This window comes from Penaeus monodon, chromosome 31, assembly GCF_015228065.2.
Source record: "Penaeus monodon isolate SGIC_2016 chromosome 31, NSTDA_Pmon_1, whole genome shotgun sequence".
Classification (NCBI taxonomy): Eukaryota; Metazoa; Arthropoda; class Malacostraca; order Decapoda; family Penaeidae; genus Penaeus; species Penaeus monodon.
The window spans coordinates 1,951,017-1,951,367 of record NC_051416.1 but is presented as its reverse complement, the minus strand read 5'-3'; positions in this window follow the sequence as shown (position 1 = coordinate 1,951,367).

The following is a 351-nucleotide window of genomic DNA, read 5'->3' as shown; positions in this document are numbered from 1 at the left end:
ACGGCTGTTACGGTCACGCTTCTGTTTCGGGATAAGGCCACTCTTGTGTAGCCAGCTTCCCACCCAGCCGAACACCTTTCGATAATAAGTTTCCTGTTTCCTTAAAGACCTTCGATTTTTTTTTCACATTTTTCTTGGTAATTAAAACCTCCGACTGATATTTCCACTTCCTGTTGCCTTCTACATTTCCATTACACTCAGACCTCCACTGTTATCTACTTATGTCCAATCACACAACACGACTATTCACACGCTATTGAGCAGAGTCTATCTTGTAAATAGATGTAGCTATATTTGGTACAGAAAAGACATCTTTAACAAAGACACACACACCACACATTTCGCCGGTGA